The sequence below is a fragment of the Trachypithecus francoisi genome, unplaced genomic scaffold (assembly GCF_009764315.1).
Source record: "Trachypithecus francoisi isolate TF-2019V2 unplaced genomic scaffold, Tfra_2.0 Lachesis_group0, whole genome shotgun sequence".
In the NCBI taxonomy this organism is placed as follows: Eukaryota; Metazoa; Chordata; class Mammalia; order Primates; family Cercopithecidae; genus Trachypithecus; species Trachypithecus francoisi.
The window spans coordinates 129757592-129776955 of record NW_022681453.1 but is presented as its reverse complement, the minus strand read 5'-3'; the positions used below and the strand labels follow the sequence as shown (position 1 = coordinate 129776955).

General features: G+C 34.6%; 1 pseudogene; it reads right to left on the bottom strand.

Annotated features, from left to right (window-relative positions):
• The window catches only part of LOC117078525, a 74311-nt pseudogene extending 55251 nt beyond the window's left edge, over window positions 1–19060 (bottom strand).
• Window positions 19061–19364: the final 304 nt, after the last annotated feature.

Below are 19364 nucleotides of genomic sequence, written 5' to 3'. Positions count from 1 at the left end.
CTCAAAGTGTGGGCTGCAGACCAGCAGCATTGACATCACCTGGGTGCTTGTTAGAAATACAGACTCTCAGGCTCCTCCGAAGAACTACTGAATTAGAATCTTTATTTTAATGAGTTACTCAGATGATTCATATGCACAGTGAAGTTTGAGAAGCATTGTAAATCTTTTTGGTTTAATGACTTACTTCCTGTTGGGAGTGCTAGCTGAAAATGAATCTTCTTACTGACATTTTCTCTAAAACACTATTAAGCACTCCCCACTCTCAATGGTACTGAGGTGAACTTAGAGGCTGAGCCATAGGAGTGAAATAAAAGAGACTGGAGCACAGAGGTAGAGACTGCGTGAGCACTAACTGGTGTTTGCAGACAGGACAACCCAGTAGTTCCACAGGATCCAGTAGGTGATCAGATGACTTTCTTATGCTGGGTATCTGGTTGGCACCCATCTTAGGGAAAACTCTGCATTTTGTCTTATACTATAGCTATATATGGCAGGACAGCTTTTTTGTTAGATAACAAACTTACTGAAGTGGGTAAAGTACTCATATTTATCCCCTTCAATTGACTAGCCCAGGACTTTTTATCATAACCAAAGCTCAAGAAGTGATGGTTGCATTGAATTGGTAACCATTGCCTGTAGATGCAGTATGTTTAAAAGGGTCACAACATTGCTCTTTCTAGGGAACATGAAGTGCTCAATAATTATATAACACAGATCACAGAGAGGAAAGTGCCTTGGTGACTCTAGGGATTTGGGTTACATCACAAAATGTACAATCTGATCCACATTGATCCTGCCTTGAGGGAAGTTACCAAATAGAAAAGGTTTTCAAGGCAATAACAAAAGATATCATAATCTGAGGGCATCCTTTTGATTTTGGGCATCCAAGGGTTACATGTCTATCCAAAATTATCACAACGAAGGAGAAAACCTTAAAAGTGAAGGAGATATTATTTTCATGGTTTTCATGGTTCTGTTAACTTTCCACTAAGGTGTAAGAAAAACCAGAGATGCAACCTGGAGCATGAGGTGAAAGAGTTTGCTACACATGAAGAAGCTGACATTTGGGAAATAAATGTATTTGTGCTGGACATTGAAAAATGTATTGCTCTTTTTTGCATATGAGTTACCAAAAATATTTAGATTGTTCAGTAGAATTGTTGATTGTGGAAAGTATCTAAAATCTAATCCAATTCAGATTTTGTAATTTCTGGTTTACCAATGAATTCCAGTAACATTAGTGCCGACATTTTGTGAGTATGAGATAGCCTATTTATATTTATATGAAATTTTACAAAGTTTGTGAAGGGTCATATGACTAAGGTCTCAGTCATGTCACCTTCACATCCAGGTATATGTGATATGCTGGCAATTTGAATCGGCGGAACAAAAATGGAAATGAAAATTCTGCCATGTGCAATCTTAGAAACGCAAACTGGGGAAAGGAAGCAGCATGAACAGGCAATTTGGTTTTACCTCAGGGTAAAACATGAAGGCAAGATGACATTTAAAAGTTTATACAAATTACTACATACATCATCCTAAAAGAAAGAAAAAAGAAAGTCAGATGAGAATTTTCATCCTTGTTTAATTGAGGTACACACTTCTTTTAAGGGAAGCATTGTAGTTACAAAAAAGTATAGTTAATTAAGAGTAAGAGCTGCACTAGTTTCAGCAGCACAAAATTTCGTTTATGGCTAAAGGCAAATTTGTCATTTAATTAGTAATTCTGACACAGGTAAAGGAGAAGACAGCTGCTTTTCTGGGGTTTTTATGCCTCACTGGTCCCCGGTAACCAGATGGCATTGTTGTTGCTGATGGATGAACCGAAGAAGTGGGAGGGTATCCACCCCCACCCACACTCCTTGAAACTCCAAACTTAGATTAAAAATCCAATAAGGAGAAAGCTTTCTCCTGTCTTCATCCAGGCCAGGTGGGGATGGGGAGCAATTTTGGACCTGAACAAGTATCTTTGCTTTCTACTCTGCCCACAGACTTTTCTGAGGAGACACTAAAGTTGGTCTGTAAATGAGTAGCTGCACATATCAACTACCTTTTGTTTAGAAAACTCCCAGTTACAGAATTGTTCAACAATGTTGCACATTTTTAAAACTAAAAGAAATCCCATTTCTAGAATTTTAGGGTTTTATACTTGCTTTTTCATTCATTATTTTAATAAACACAATAACTTTCTAAATTAAGGCAGAGCTAGAATTATTATTTCTGTCAGATTAAGAAGTGAGGATCAGAAAGGTGAGTTTAGTTTATCAAAGTCTGCAAACCTAATTATAAATGTAGCACCAAACCTAGTCTTTAAATTCCCATAGTTAGTGTTTTCTTTAACTAATGCAAACATAAATGGTCAACAAGTAGATAAAATAATTATCAATATCACTAGTAATCAGAGGTATGCAAATTAAAATACAAAGATTTTCTTTATCAATTTGATAAAAATTAAGAAAATTTAATTGTTGGAAAACACCCTATTGGTGTTTGTATAAATAGATGCAGTTACATTTTTTTCACAATCTTAAACATTTTAATTCCACTTCTAATAATTTATCCTACAGAAGAATTCACATTTGTACATAAAGATCTATGTACAATGATGTTCATTGTTTATAGTAATGAAAAACTGGAAACAATCATAAAGCCCATTCATTTGGGAATCATTAAATGAATATGGTTTGTATATATCATGAAATACAATAAAATTCTTTTAGAAAGAATAAGACAGATAGACGTGTACTGATACAACAAATTTCCCAGACATATTAAGAAGTAAATAAAGCAAATTGCACAGCAATGCATGTGGTTTCATTTATTTTTTAAAAAGACTAATGTGTATATATACACGTATAAAATACATATGCATAGAAAGAAAGGTTTGTGAAAGCACAGACCAAATGAAAAGAGTGGTTACCTATGGTGAAAAGGGTGGTATTGTGGGATGGGCAGATAAACAGGAAATTTTACATTTTACATATTTCTATATTATTTGATTCTTTTACAGTAATTTATTTCTGCATTATTATGAAATTTAAAATGTTTAAACAGAAAAGTTTCCCAGGGAGGCTTTCATTTCTTGCATCCTAGCTAACTCCCTCACCCAGCACTGTCTGATTACTAGAGCCATCCCTGTGTCTCAGCTGGAGCTCAGCAAGATGTCTCCATCACATCATCTTCATATAGCGGAAATTCTTCACATTCACATGTTGAGATCATCTAGATTTTCTATGGTTGCACTATGATAGCTCTTCTTCAATCCAGATACGTAACATCATGCTGATTTTTTTCTTTACCTTTGCCAGTTTAGTGGTTTCAACATACTTTTGGAAACAAAAATTATATTTGGAAGCCCAATGTCTGAGAAAGTAGAGCTCCTTTGGTTGAAGTTGAGGATGAGTAGGGACTTCTTCTTAACTTCACCCCTTCCTACTGAATTCCAAAAAATTGCTGCCAAAAAACTCCTAGGCCTCTGTAGAGCAGTTTGAAAATCATTAATACTTTGTCATTTTATAAAGAAACAGGATTTCAGCAAAGTTAAGTGATTCAGCCAAGATTACACAAATACTAAATGTAGAGCCAGCCTTTGGAATCCAGGTAGTCTGAGCCTTATTTTATCAGTCTCCCCCAAATGGTGGTTCATCTTTTACACTAATCCAATTAGCTTTGGCTTTCAGGCTTTTTCAAAAACAGAGAGCAAATAGCATCTCTACAAATGTTTCATTATTCTTTTTGCTTCTTACCAATATATTTCATCTTTGCTTTTCCTCTGATCATTTTCTTCTTATTTTGATCTTATACGGACAACTCTTTGCAGAGATGATGAAATATGAATATAGTAAAAGTTTCTCATGGTGTTAAACAAGTGATGGTTGAAAGATTTTAAGTAGTTACTAAGGAGTGACTGTTAGTCATGTGCTAGTGAGCCATGCTAGTCACAGTGGAGACATTGCTGGGAATTTGTTCATTATTAGCAGGCTTAACACACATACATACAAACACACACACACCACCCTGCCAGTGTTAGTGACTCTGTTTCCATTAGGACTTACTTATTCAGACCAAAGAAATCTTATGTTTTTATGTTCTAGTTTTCATAACTTTTTATCTTTTATAAATGTTAGAATAGATTTTTTTTCTGTACATTTCCCAAACACTTAGTATGATAAACTTTTAAATTGCTTTATCCCAAAGATCTCCACTGGGTAAAGACTAAAAACAAAGTTTGGTTTCCTTGTACTATTTTACTTTGGGAGATTAAGTGGTAAAAGTTATTATCATTGTAACTTGTGTCATTTTGTAATATTTTGGTGGTGCTCATGCCATTCCACATCAAGCCACAATGATGCAGTGTTAAATACTGAGAGCTGAGGTATGGAAAACCTGTCAGGCAGCAGTCCTCCTCACTATCATAGCGTTGGTGAGCAGAACAAATAAGCCTTTATCTAGATTAACTTATTAGGCCATTTTCATTCAGGGTTACTAATTTTCACCCACACTGGAACAATGGGTGATTCACAGATTTATAGTAATGCCCCTAACTTATTTTCTAGTTGATAAGCAAATTATTTAGTATAGCAAATCACCCTTAAACGTTATAAAAGTCAATTTGTTACCAATCAAAATAATGAAAATTCCAAGAGCAGGATTGTTCTGTAACAAGTGAAATAAAAACATAGTCATTGACTTCATTACATAGTTGTTGACTAAGCTGTAATTGAGTAACTGGTAGTGGACTCACCTTGCTCTGTAAAACAGATAGGAAACTGAACAAAATATATGAAATAATTGTTCTCAGATACTAGACAATAGGGCAACATAGGTCTATGATCTCTGAGAGGAGGGAAACAAATGACATTTGCTTGATGACTGCATTGGATTTCTTTCTGGAGGCAATTTAAACTTTGTAGCACAGAAATGGGAAACTCAGGAGGAGAAGCAGAGCCATCTCACTGATTTGAGGACAGAAATAAAAGTTTCAGGGGTTTGAAGCACCTGGAATTTTCAGAGGAGAGTATTAGAGAGACAAGAGCTGTGCAGAGAAAGAGCTCCAGAGATCTGCACATGAGTTCATTTGACTCTGGCTGAATAAGCTACATATTCATAGAAGGAGAATCCATGAGGATGGGCAAAGAAAAATTACTAGGGAAAGAACAACCACAACGGAGCTCAACCGGGGGCTGGGAAATGTTTAAGTGGAAACAGACAGAGCAAAGAGATTTCTTCACACACCCAGTTTATTAATAATGACTTCAAGAAGGTTACACCTTAGTTCTAGGGCTCAAATAGCCCTATAACGAAGGTTACTCTAGATCCATCCTAGAAAAGCCTAAATGTAATCCTTAAAAGGATCAGGCTTATCTGCAAGTGGCTTCACTGACTGACAAAACAAAATTCAACACTCTTTAAAGGAAGAAAACAACATCCGGAGACTGAACAAAATCCAGACACTCGAGATGACAAAGAAAAAATTTGTGGAGCCATTTAAAATTATTGTACAGGTAAGGACAGCATGAGGAAGAATAGCTAATGGATGCTGGGCTTAATACCTGGGTGATGGGATGATCTGTGCAGCAAACCACCATGGCACACGTTTACCTGTGTAGCAAACCTGCACATCCTGCACATGTACCCCTGAACTTAAAATAAAAGTTGAAGGGGGGAAAAAGAAAGAAAAAATTACTACACAGGCAAAGAAATGGGAGATGTGATCCATAACCAGGAAAAAAAGTCAGGTAATAGAAATAGACCCAGAAGTGACAGAGGTGATGAAATTAGCAGACAAAGGTATCAAAAATGCTATTACGAGTATGCACAAAGATTTAAATCAAAATACGAAAATACAAAAATAGTGAAAAGTGAAATGGAATGTTGTTTGAGCTGAATTGTGTTCCTTGAATATTTGTATGCTGAAGTCCTAACCTCCTGTACCTCAGAATGTAACTGTATTTGGAGATAGAGTCTTTAAAGAGGTAGTTAAGGTTAAATGAGGTATTTGGGGTGGGCTCTAATCCAATATAACTGGTGTCCTCATACAACGAGGCGATTAGAACCCAGGTACATAGAGTGAAGACCCTCTGAAAACACGGGGAGGCAAGGAGAGGGGCCTCAGAAGAAATCAACCATGCTGACGTCTTGATCTTGAACTTGTAGCTTCCAGAACTTTGAAGAAATAAATTTCTATTGTTTAGTCACCCAGTCTGTGGTGTTTGTTATGGCAGCCCTAGCAAATTAATATAAAAGTATTTTTGAAAAATTTAATCAACTCATAGGTTAAAAAATACAAAATTTGAAATGAAAAATTTACTGGATGAGGCTAACAGTTTATTAGACAGTGCAGAAGAAATATCGGCGAACTTGAAGTGTGGGGCAGTAGTAGCTCTCCAGATTGAGGCACAGAGAGGAAAATGGCTGGCAAACAAAGGTGTAGAACTTCAAAGACCTATGGGAAAATATCAAGCCACTTAACCCATGTGGACAGAAAAAAGTATGGGGAAATGATGCAGAAAATATTTGAAGAAAATGTGTCAAAAACTTACAAATTTAAAACTATAAATTTGTATTTGTAAGAGATCCATACATTCCAAGCGTGATAAACACAAATGAAATCACACACAGAGACAACATAATAAAATTTCCAGAAACCAATGATAAAGAGAAAAATCTGGGAAGAAGACAGAGAAAATATGCTCATTATATACAGGAGGACAAAGATACGAATGACAAATGTCTTCTCGTTAGAAATAATGCAAGCAAAAAGAAAAGGAAAAACATGTTTACAATGTATAAAAAAGATAAAGATCAACTGTATTGGTTAGCTTAGGCTTCCATAACAAAATACCATAGATTGGGTGGTTTAAATAACAGAGATTCATGTTGCCATAGTTCTGGAGGCTAGAAGTCTCCAGTCAATGTGCCAGCTGCTTAGACTTTTGGTGAGGTCTTTGTCCTTGGCTTGTAGATGGCTGCCTTCTATTAAGGTCCTCACATGGCCTTTCCTCAGTGCATATGCATGGTGGGAGAGAGAGAGGCAGACAGAGAGAGAATGAGGTAGAGTGAGAGAAAATGAGAGAGACAGAGAGAGAGAGAGAGAGAGGAAAAGAGACAGAGAATACTCTGGTGTCCCTTCTTATTAGGGCACTAATCCTATTAGAACAGGGCCCCACTCTATGATCTCATTTAATCCTGATTACTTCCTTAAAGGACACATCTCCAAGTATAACCACAATGGGGGTTAGTGCTTCAACATAGGTATTTTGTGTGCCAGGATGGGGGATTGGGGGAGGGGTGCTAACATAAGCATTTAATCCGTAACATCAACCTAGAATTCTATATAAAGCAAAGCTATCTTTTAAAAAGGAGGTAAAATAAAGACATATTTCAAAAACCAAAGGTGAGAGTATTGATACCAGCATTACCAAATATTACATGAGCTTTGTGAAAATATTAAAGGAAAATTTTAATTAAAATATCTTTTATATTACCCACATGTTTTCTATTCCCAGTAGAAAATTTCATTGTACCAGGAATGAATTTCTATTTTCTGTTCTAAAATTTCTATTCTGCCAGGAATAGAAAATATGTGGGTAATATGAAAGACATTTTCATTTTTAAAATCTTTTTAAAAGATAAGGTAATGTCTAAAGCAAAAATAGTAGCAATATATTAAGGAGATTGATTATAACATATATGGAAGTGTATGAAAATACCACAAAAAAAAAAGACAAGGCAGTGGTAAGTGGAAGATTACTGTTGTAATGATCTTATATTATATATGAAGTGGTATGATATATTTGCATGCAGACTGTGAAAAGTTAAACATACATATTTTGACTTTTTTCAAAAGAGAAAACATTAAGAATTAAAACCATTACAGCTAATAAACCAATAGAGGGACAAAATGAAATCACAAAGAACGTAATTAATCTTCCAGAAATCGTAACAGCACAAAATAATAACAAAGGCAAACGGGACCAATGCAAAACAAATAGCAACATAGCAGACTTAGCACCAGCCATATCAATACGTGGACTACACTCTTTGATTAAAAGAATAAATAAGGAGATTTCATAATGATTGAAGGGTCAAATCATCAAGAAGGCACAAAAAGCCTAAATGTGTATATGCCTAATGACCGATCTTTAAAATATCTGATAAAAGAACTCTTGAAGTAAAGGGAGAAATAGACAATTCCAAATTATAGTCAAACATTTTAGACTCCCTCTCAGTAATTGCTAGATAAAAATCAGAAATCATATATATGACTTGAACAATACTACTAATCAACTAATTTGCATTTTAAGAACATTTCACCAATAGCAGAATATGCATTATTTTCAAGTTCATATGAAACATTAGCCAAAATAGATCACATTCTGGGCCAAAAAACAAAGTAACAAATTTTAAAGGGTTGAAATTATGTAAAATATGTTATCTGCCCATAGCAGAATTAAAATAAAAGTGAATAACAAAAACATATCTGGAAGGTCATGAAATATTTACAACTTAAACAACACCTGGGTCAAAAAAGTCACAAAAGAAATGATACTATACAACATTTCAAAATCGATAGGGTGTAGGTAAAGCAGTGTTTTGAGAGAAATTTGTATCAGTGAATACTTATACAGTAGAAAAATGGAAGGTACAGAAGCTTCTAAGCTTTTGCTCTAACAACTAGAAAAAGAAGAGCAAATCAAACTAGAAAAAGAAGAGCTTAGTGTGTGGAAAAAGAAAGCAATAAAGTTAAATCTCTAAATGCTACAGATATGTGGTTGAAAAAAAGGTAGCAAAACCAATGGAACAGATAACAAACAATAGAGAAAATCAATGAAGCGAAATGCTGGTACTTTGAAAACATTTAAAAAAATGTATAAACTCTAACTGCAAAGTTTGAGATTAAAAGAGAGAAGACACATATTACCAGTTATCAAAAATGAAAAGTGGAGACACACTATAGATACTATAGACATTAAAATTATAATAACATATCAGAATTATGTCAATAAATTCCACAACTTATATGTAATAAACAATTTCCTTGAAAGACACAGTTTACCGAAATGGACACAAGAAGAATTAGAAAATACCAGAAGCCCTACTAAAGGATTTGCATTCATGATTTAAATTTTTTTCACATCAAAAAACCAGTAGACCTAGGTTCTTTCAACTGATAAATTCCCTCTATTTAAGAAAGAAATGGCCGGGCGCGGTGGCTCAAGCCTGTAATCCCAGCACTTTGGGAGGCCGAGACGGGTGGATCACGAGGTCAGGAGATCGAGACCATCCTGGCTAACACGGTGAAACCCCGTCTCTACTAAAAAAAATACAAAAAACTAGCCGGGCGAGGTGGCGGGCGCCTGTAGTCCCAGCTACTCGGGAGGCTGAGGCAGGAGAATGGCGTAAACCCGGGAGGCGGAGCTTGCAGTGAGCTGATATCCGGCCACTGCACTCCAGCCTGGGCGGCAGAGCAAGACTCCGTCTCAAAAAAAAAAAAAAAAAGAAAGAAATGGTATTACTTTAAACAAACTTTCAAAATATACAAGAGAAGACTTCTTAGCATTTTTTTGATGACAACATTAATCTGATACTAAAATTAAACAAAGACACTATAAGAAAAAAATTTTAGTCAATATTTTTCATCTATGTTGCAACATAGATGAAATAATTTTTTAAATATAATAATGTAGCTAACATTGAATTGCAACATATAAAACTGACAATATATCATAACAAAGAGGGATTTATTTGAGGACTGCAAATTTAACTGAACATGCAAAAATATCCAATATAATTCATATTAACAGAATAAAATAGAAAATTTATATAATTTTTTCAATACATATTTATAAAAAGCATTTGACAAAACATAACATTCACTCAGGCTAAAATCTCTTAGCAAACTAAGATAAAAAGGTGTTTTCTCAATTTGATAAAGAGCATCTACTAAAAACCTAGAGCTAGCATCATATTTCATGGTAGAAGAATGAATGCTTTCCTCCCAAGATTAAGAACAAGACAAAGACATTTGCTTTCCTACTACTGAAGGTTCTAGTCAGTGCAACAGGCAAGAAAAAAAGATAAAAAGCATATGTTTTTGAAATAAAGATGTAAAACTCAATTCAAGAATGGCATGATTATGTATGCAAAAATTCTAAAAAATCCACAAAAAACTGCTAGAATCAGTAAATACGTTTAGCAAAGTCATGGATTAAAATTTAATATAAAAATATTAGCAACCAAATCGTTAAAGATAGAAACCATAAAAACTATATTGTTTATAATAGATAAAAACATGAGATACTTAGGGATATCTTTAAAAAATATGTACACTTAAACCATAAAGCATTGCTGAGGGAAATTAAAGCTGATCTAAATAAATAAAGAAATATACTATGTTCACGAATCAGGTGATTCCAATTTGTTAAAATATCAGTTCTCTCACACTGATGTACAGATTCAACAAAAAAATCCCCTAAACTCAGTAACTTTTAAAAAAAATTGACAAACTGAGTCTAAAACATATATGAATGTAGACATGCAGATATATTTATATTACCTTTCTTTAAGACTTACTATAAAGTTAAAATAGCCAAGAGAGTATAGTATTAGCACTAAAATAAACATGCAGATCAACTGAACAGAAAAAAGACCCTAGAAATAGATAAACACATATAAAGTCAATAGATTTTTGACTGAAATTGTGAGCTAATTCAATGGGAAAAGAAGTCTTTTCAACAGACTATGCTGGAACAACTGGCTATTCTGTTGGAGAAAATAAATCTTGACTTTTATTTCACAGTATATATAAAAATTAACTCAAATGAATCACAGGCTTAATATAAAACCTAAAACTAAAAAACATCTAGAATAAAACATAGACAAAAATCTTCATGATATTGAGATAGGCACAGATTTCTTATGCAGGACATAGAAAAACACTAATCATAAAAGAAAAAAATTGATTCAAATAAAAGTCTTTAACAAAATGAAAGTCTTCTGGTTTTAAGTCACCATTAAGAAGAGTCAAGCTACAAACTGGGAGGACATATTTATAAAACGTACATTAAAAAAGGCTCATAACCAGAGTATAAAGAAATAAAAATAGGCCGGGCGCGGTGGCTCAAGCCTGTAATCCCAGCACTTTGGGAGGCCGAGACGGGTGGATCACGAGGTCAGGAGATCGAGACCATCCTGGCTAACACGGTGAAACCCCGTCTCTACTAAAAAAATACAAAAAATTAGCCGGGCGAGATGGCGGGCGCCTGTAGTCCCAGCTACTCGGGAGGCTGAGGCAGGAGAATGGCGTGAACCCGGGAGGCGGAGCTTGCAGTGAGCTGAGATCCGGCCACTGCACTCCAGCCTGGGCGACAGAGCGAGACTCCGTCTCAAAAAAAAAAAAAAAAAGAAATAAAAATAAAAAAGCAATCTTACAACTCAATAATAAAAAGACAACTCAATATAAAACAGGCAAAAGATTTGAAAATACACTTTGCCAACAAAGATATGTGAATGACCAATGAAAGATATCTAACATAATTAGTCATTAGGAAAATGCAAATTTACACCACAATGAATATACACACCTACTAGAATGACTAAAATTTAAACGCTGGCCAGGTGTGGTAGCTCATGCCTGTAGTCCCATCAGTTTGGGAGGCTGAGGTGGGCAGATGGCTTGAGCTCAGGAGTTTGAGACCAGTCTAGTCAACATGGCAAAACCCCATGTCTACAAAAAAAAAAAAAGAAAAAAAAATTAAAAAGCTGACAATACTTAACATTGGACCATACTTAACAATGGGATAAATGTAAAGCAACTAGAACTCTCTAATATTGCTGGTGAGTAATTTGTCCAATAAAGTGTACAGAGAGACAAGGAGATAAAAAAAGAAGGAAAGGAAAGAAGAAAGAGGAGGGATCTAGGGAGGGAAGAAGGAAAGAAATAAAAAAGGGGCATGGAGGGGAGAAAAAACTTCAATACATGTACAGTAGAAATCCCAGAAGAAGAGAATGGTAAACAGAAGAGCAAACAAAAGAGCAGTATTTGAAGAGTAAACACATGCAATTTTTCCCAAACTGAATAGGGATGTGACTCATTAGATTAAAACTTCCCTCTGAATATCAAGAAATATAATGAATGTAATCTACACCTGGACAAATCATAGTAAAACTTTAGACTAACACAGATTAAAGAGAAATATCTTTAAAACAACAAAATAATATATTTAGAATGATGAAAGAAAATACAAATTATAATTTTATATTCAATTAAACAAAATTCAGGAATGAGAGAAAAATTAAAACATTTTCGGTTGTAGTCCAAGAGAACTTACTACCCGTGCATCCTTACTAAAAAATCTGGTAAAATATGTACCTCCATAAAAAGAAAAGTGAATTCAGAGAGAAAGCTTGAGATAAAAGGGAGAAGAATGAACATAGACACTGATATAAATACATTTGGAAATTTAATAGCTTATAGCAAGTAAAAAATGAAACAAAACAAAGCAAAAACAACTCGAATGTGTAAAACTAAAACTAGAGAATAAAAAGTCAACAGGAGAGTGGTGTTTTATAATCAGCACACTAAATAACTCAGTGTTTGGGAAAAGTGAAAAGCATGTTTAATATATTTAGTAATTGTTATAAAATTTTATATTTAAATGTGGAAATAAAAAATTAAGAGTAAGCACTAAATCAATAGAAACTTAATGTTTAGCTTTAAAATTAGCAACAGAAAATAATGCATCACTTTCACAGAAAGTAGGAATGGAGAAAAAAACAGAAGCAAAAGAACAGAATACTAAATAGAAAACACACAATGAAATGGTAGAAATAAAGCCAAATATATCAGTAATCATAGTATATGTTAGTGAATTAAATATTAGGAGATAGGGAATATTAAAGTATATTTAAATAAATCCATCTACATGTTCCTTAAAGGATATGATTAAAACAAAGTCTCACAAATCTGTTAACAATTAAACAGTAGACTGGGCCCTGTAGCTCATGCCTATAATCTTAGCACTTTGGAAGGCCAAGGTGGGAGGATCATTTCAGCCCAGGAGCTCAAGACCAGCCTGGGCAACATAGTAAGACCCTGTAACTACAAAAAATACAAAAAATTATCCAGGCTTGGTGGTATATGCCTGTAGTTCCAGTACTCAGGGGGCTGAGGTGGGAGGATTGCTTGAGGCTGGGAGGTTGAGGATGCAGTAACCCATGATCATGCCATTGCACTCTAACGGGGTGAGACCTTGTGTATATATATATATAGAGTCCAGGTTTTAATTGAAAATCATTTGTTATAACAAGAAACTGCAGAGAACTCAAATTGAATGAAAAATATCAATGAACAGATGCTAATATTGAGATGATAAAGATGTTAGAATGATCTGAAAATAAATTTAAAGCAGCCATGAAAAATATCCTTCAGTGAGCAACTGCAAACACACTTGAAACAAATGAAAATATAGAAAGCCTCAGAAAAGAAATAATTTCAGCAAAGACATAGAAGAATAAAGCGCCTAGGAGGTTTACTGCACTCCAGCCTGGGTGACAGAGTGAGACCTTGTCCAAAAAACAAACAAACAAACAACAACAACAGCAAAAAAGTTAAAATGTCATACAAAAAAACAACCAAAAGAAAGCCAGTGTAGTGACGTGAATATCAAAAGAAAAATAATTTAAGACAAAGGCATTCATTGAAATAAGGATATCTAGAAATCCCCATTATCTCAGCATAAAAGCTCCTTAAGCTCATAAGCAACTTCAGCAAAGTCTCAGGATACAAAACCCATGTGCAAAAATCACAAGCATTTCTATACACCAACAGAGAGAGTCAAATCATGAATGAACCCCCATTCACAATTGCTACAAGGAGAATAAAATGCCTAGGAATACAGCTAACAGGGGAAGTGAAGGACCTCTTCAAAGAGAACTACAAACCACTGCTCAAGGAAATCAGAGAGGACACAGACAAATGGAAAAACATTCCATGGTCATGGATAGAAAGAATCAATATCATGAAAATGGCCATACTGCCCAAAGTAATTTATAGATTCAATGCTATTCCCATTAAACTACCATTGACATTCTTCACAGAATTAGAAAAAACTACTTTAAAATTCATACGGAACCAAAAAAGAGCCTGTATAGCCAAGACAATCCTAAGCAAAAAGAACAAAGCTGGAGGCATCATGATATCCAACTTCAAACTATACTACAGGGCTACAGTAACCAAAACAGCACGGTACTGGTACAAAAACAGGCAGTAGACCAATGGAACAGAATAGAGGTCTCAGAATTAAGACCACACATCTACAACCATCTGATCTTTGACAAACCTGACAAAAACAAGCAATAGGGAAAGGATTCCCTATTTAATAAATTGCGTTGGGAAAACTGGCTAACCACAAGCAGAAAATCGAAACTGGACCCCTTCCTTATACCTTATACAAAAATTAACTCAAGATGGATTAAAGACTTAAATGTGAAACCCAAAATTATAAAAACTCTAGAAGAAAACCTAGGCAATACCATTCAGGACATAGGCATGGTCAAAGATTACATGATGAAATCACCAAAAGCAATTGCAACAAAAGCAAAAACTGACAAATGGGATCTAATTAACCTAAAGAGCTTCTGCACAGCAAAAGAAACTATCACAGAGTGAGCAGACAAACTAGAGAATGGCAGAAAATTTTTGCAATCTATCCATTTGACAAAGGTCTAATATCCAGAATCTACAAGGAGCTTAAACAAATTTACAAGAAAGAAACAAATGACCCCATTAAAAAGTGGGCAAAGGACATGAATAGATGTCTCAAAAGAAGACATTTATGTGACCAACAAACATATGTTCAACATCACTGATTACTAGAGAAATGCAAATCAAAACCACAATGAGATACCATCTCACACCGATCATAATGAAAAGTCAAGAAACAACAGATGCTGGCCAGGCTGTGAAGAAACAGGAACTCTTTTACACTGTTGATGGGAATGTAAATTAGTTCAACCATTGTGGAGGATGGTGTGGCTATTCCTCAAATAGAACCAGAAATATCACTTGCCCCAGCAATCCCATTACTGGGTATATACCCGAAGGAATACAAATCATTCTATTTTAAAGATGCATGCATGCGTATGTTAATTGCAGCACTATTCATAATAGCAAAGACATGGAATCAACCCAAATGCCCATCAATGATAGACTGAATAAAGAAACTGTGGTACATATACACCATGGAATACTATGCAGCCATAAAAAGGAATGAGATCATGTCCTTTGCAGTCACATGGATGGAGCTGGAAGCCATTATCCCCAGCAAACTAACACAGGAACAGAAAACCAAACATAGCATGCTCTTTCTTATAAGTGGAAACTAAACAATGAGAGCACATGGAGACAGTGAGGGGAACATCACACACTGGGGCCTGTGAGGGGGTTTGGGGGAGGGAGAGCATAATGATAAAGAGCTAATGTGTGCAGGGCTTAATACCTAGGAGATGGGTTGATAGATGCAGCAAACCACCATGGCACATGTTTACCTATGTAACAAACCTGCACATCCTGCACATGTATCCTGGAACTTAAAATAAAATAAAATTAATTTTTAAAAAAAGAAAGAAGGAAGGGCATGGCAAACAATAAATGGAACAATCTAGGAAGAGAAATATTTTAGCCACGAACTGGTATGTACTAAATTAAAAAGGAAATTTCATTTAGAGTGAAGATTACCACATCCTTGTCAAAAACTGATGAATCAAATGGGTTTTTGAGCAATAAAATTATGAACCAAAAAATGAACCAAAAAGTGTTTTTGAGCAATAAAATTAACACTTTATCTAATATATAGAAATAGGCTTCTGCACCTCACAAAGAAATTATTTTCCAAGTACTCCCTATATGAGATCTATTTTTTGTACTTTCATTGTATCCTATGTAACCTACTAGATGGGAACTTTTATATGTTTTATAAATACATACTTTAAAAATAGACTAATCTAGAAAAATGAATCAAGAAAATGAAAAGATAAAGGTACAAAGTAAAACAATACTAAGGATAAAACTGGAGATATTAATTACAGAGATTAAAAACATGACTAATATGAACTTTAAATCAATAACTTTGAAATCTTAAAGTGAACAGTTGTTTTGGAAAATTTAAATTATCAGAATTGACTGAAGAATAGATGGAAAATTAAATAACTCTTGATAATAAATAATCTTCATTCCTTAATCTTCTCACATGGTGAATTTGCTTAATCTCAAATTCACCAGGTCTTGGTAATTTTCCTAAGTGCAAACTCTATTAAATATTCAAATAGAATATTGGATTAGTTATTCATTATGTTATAGAGAATCCTGTGTCATGATTGGTAGGTCATGCACACACACACGCATGCGTGCACGTGCACACACACACACATCATCCATTGGTGGTGAAAAAGGAGCTCCTACATGATCAACACCAATTTCCCAGATCTCCTGGATTTCTTAGTGCATTCATGTTTTATTTCCCATTTCTTTGCCAAAATATTCTCTAAAATCCTCTAAAACACGCTCAGTCTTAAATGACTATTAGTAGTATCAACTGTTACCACTGGACACCTAGGAAAACAATCTTTTACCAAATAAATGTTAAAGCTCAATTTGGAGGGGAATATTTTTGACTGGGACCTCCTAGTGATCCCAGTAGTCAGTGTCATTTTCTTCAATATGAGAATAAGCTGGCTAACCAAAAATCAATAAAATGAAATAAAATAAATCAGAGATAAAAAATGAGCCATGCATTCATTTATTATGTATTTTTTCTAATCATTAATAAAAAATGATTTGCTGGCTAATTTCCAGAACTAAGTCTTAGATTTTGAAGAACTTGGAAATATGCAGTAAAATGCATTTTAGAATCAACATGCTATCTTTACTACTTTCCCTGGTTCCAAGTATCTTTTGGATGGTAAAAGTTACTCTGGTAACATAGAAGAAGTACACGTCTCCTAGTTGCTTCACCTAATAACGTGGGTACTTTATTACAGTGAAGTAGGATCATGGTGGTTTGGAATCCTAGTAAAATGCCATAAAGAAAAATCACCATGAATATAGTAGAGTTCTTAGTTGTTATTTAAAAGAAAGGATATCCCCTCTTTCCCACATTTTCCTTGGTGTAATATTGATAACCTCCTGATTTCTAGTTCAACATAAATGGGAAATGTGGAGTTGGAAAGCATAAAATCTACAATTTCTGAAGGGACATTTTTGATTGTGTTTAGTCTGAATAAAAAGCAAAGGGTGTATATTGAACCATTGAAAAGGAACTGGAAATTGCATACTTCAAGCACACCTTTGAATGGTCTACTTCTGTCATTACTGTATTAACAAAAGGCTGTAGGGATGCCAGCAGTCGTATCTACCTACTTTCTGGGGAAGAAAATCTAAAATGAAAAGACCCAACAAAAGACAAGAAGATGGAAAGAGGTTGTTGTGAAGGAAATGTCCTGAATATCTTTTTCTTTTTTTTTTTTTTATCTGTTACCCAGGAGCCCAGAACCTATTTTACACAGAATGTTTCTTGGATATAACGCTGCTAATAACCCTAATTGCAAGTCAGGTAAGACATGCAAATATTAATACATCTTTTTTTTATATCATGTACAATCAGGCAATTGAAAATAAAATGCTGTGACTTAATAAAACAAATAAAGCATATACTTTTGGTGATGGATATGCATGATGAAGGTAGAAATAAAACGAACAGGTCACCTAAAGTAGAATAGATGAAAGAACACTTTAGAGTTCATAAGAAGTTTTCCTTGCAAAAAGATCAAAGAATAGTTGAAAGTATATTTAAAAGCTGCATTGTGGTAGAGCTTCTATTCTGAAATTCTTTAGCTATTCCATTTGAAAACACACACTAGCTGTTAGGTTAGCACCAAATACGGAAATGTCAAAATGACCATGGTCTCAGTAGGGTTAAAAGGAAAAATGAGAATTTGTTGTAAAAACACATCATTAACTATATTTGCACCTCTGGTTCACTGGCCTTGATAATACAAGTTATTTTTCTTTACCATCCCAGTCAGTTCCACCCTCTGGAACAACGAACCCCTAAGGTTTGGCTAGGTGTGCCTGGAAGTTTTCTTTGAAGATATTATGTTGCATTGTAATGAGGTCTTAACTGTATTGATCTAAATCACTCTCAGATCATCCTGGACATCTTTTTAAAAATAGATTACCCTTTTTAACAACAGGAGCATAAAACAACCACCACCATAACAAACATATTAAGTAGGTCTCATTTTGAAGATTTTAGTGACTAGTTTAATTTTTCCAAAATCATCTACTTACCTTCTTTTTACTTCAAAGCAACAAGGTAAGACAATCAACCAACTTAGACTTATTTGAATTAAACCAAAAGTTTGTTTATCTCAACAGCTTAGTATAGATTTAAAATGACATGAAGTGAACATACATGTTGGAGAAATTACATTTGAGTATGTGATACGTTCAAGAAACTTCGAGGTTTATAACTGACAGCATAGCCAGGCTTGAAATATTCCGTGTTCCGCTCTCCACTCTCTGATCATGTGGGTGGCATCTGGGCTGAGAAATTAACCTAGGCTTCTCCACTGAACACATCTGCATTAATCAAAAATATTAATTCATTCCTCATAAGCTCCTTGATAATAAGGATTATATTTATCTTCTAATGATGTGTACTTTTAGTGAGTTTTGAAAAAAATAAGCTAGATACTGATGTCTTGATATACCATACTGTCAAATGCACCTCTTGTTCTTTTCCATCTTGCACTTCCTTTCCCATTCTCTGTTGAATTTGCTCTTTAGCAACAGATGAAACAGGGCCATAACTTACTGCCATTAATTCAGTTTCTTCCCTGTCGCCTCTCCACTTGTATAGCATTTTTACTTGTGGGAAATGATAAGAAACCCAAGACTTCAAAAAAGATTTAAGTAGCAGTAATGTATTCATAATATAGATTCTGGGTTCTTTTAAGATGTAAAACTCACCTGAAACACATACTTTGCGATAGACATGTCACCTTACTAAGTTGTATTCTAAGAAAGCCTACACCTATTTGAATTGGCTCTCCCTTCTCCCTTCTCCGACTGGTTCGAGGGTTGCTACACTACCAATGGTGAAGTGACATGACAAGAGTTTTCCAGGAATGCCGTCGCTGCAGGTGTGTGTAACAAACTATTCTAGGGCAATTTTAAAGGAATCAAGGGAAAATAAGGACAGGAAATAACATAACTTAAAAACAAAAACAACCGTTTATTGAGTACATGCTCTGTGCCCGACACTTCATAAGACATTTTTTTTTCATTTAACCCTAACAAT